Below are 1,338 nucleotides of genomic sequence, written 5' to 3' on the forward strand. Positions count from 1 at the left end.
AACCTACCTACCAATTTACCTACCTAACTACCAACATACCTACCTACCAACCTACCTACCTACCTACCTACCAACTTACCTAACTACCAACATACCTACCTACCTACCTACCTACCTACCTACCTACCAACTTACCTAACTACCAACCTACCTACCAATTTACCCACCTAACTACCAACATACCTACCTACCAACCTACCAACTTACCTACCTAACTACCAACACACCTACCAACCTACCAACCTACCTACCTACCTACCTACCTACCAACTTACCTACCTACATACCTACCTACCTACCTACCTACAACCTAAGTGGATCTTTTTGAGGTTTTTATTTTCCAGAATTGATGAGGCTCATTCAAGCCAATCATAGAGTCTGTGTATTTCTGACCTGGTTATAAGTTTCAGTGTTTAGCTACATTAGGACAAATTTAATGACCCTAGATGAGACAGGGTGCAAAGTTAATGGAAACATCTTTGAACTCCACATGACTGTCATCTACATCAACCTCTGCACTGGCTGATTACAGAAAAAGTTGCCTACACCTTTTAATGAACTGGGGACTTATTTAGGTCTCAGTTTCCTGGCTGCAAAACAGGTGGTGTACTAGACTACCTGTGAGGTCTCTGACACAGTTCTTCATGATGTTTTTTTGAGACAGTCCCTTACACTAAACAGCCCAGATTGGCCTCAGACTCATGGCAATGCTCCTGCCTCCTCTTTCCAAGTGCAATAATTGTAGGCTTGAGCCACTACTTTTTGCCAGGCCTCTGATAATTTTAAGATGTTACTTATCTGTCTTCAATTAGATCTCTCTCTGGATAGAACACCATGAATTAAATTAGTTAATTGGCTGATTGACTCATTCATGTACACAGGTCTGTGCTTGTGCCAGGTACTATTAGAGAATACAGGATGGGCCTGTTCTCTAGGGCTCTACCTCACAGAGGCACTCACTGGTCAGTTTATGATCTGAACAAAAACCACAGAAGATTTCTTTTAAAGAAATCATCACCATACTACGTAAATGCTAATGGGAAGAAAATAAAGTTAAACGACACAGGCCCTCAAATGAACAACAGCAACAACATCAGAGCCCACTTTCAAGGAAAGCCTCAGCCCTGGAAGTTTGAACCCTGACCAAAAGCATCTGAATAAGGTGATTCTGGAACCCTAGTTCGAAAACAAGATGAGCAGTTCACTCTGGGCCTGCCCAGCCCTGTGCTAAATTCAGCAGCTGAAGAGGGAGGGAGGAGGGGCAATTTTGTAGAACTTTTCTTTAATTGGAGAAAGAGAGAAAGAGAGAGAGACAGAGACAGAGAGAGAGAGAGAGAG

This window comes from Mastomys coucha, unplaced genomic scaffold (assembly GCF_008632895.1).
Source record: "Mastomys coucha isolate ucsf_1 unplaced genomic scaffold, UCSF_Mcou_1 pScaffold6, whole genome shotgun sequence".
Lineage (NCBI taxonomy): Eukaryota > Metazoa > Chordata > Mammalia > Rodentia > Muridae > Mastomys > Mastomys coucha.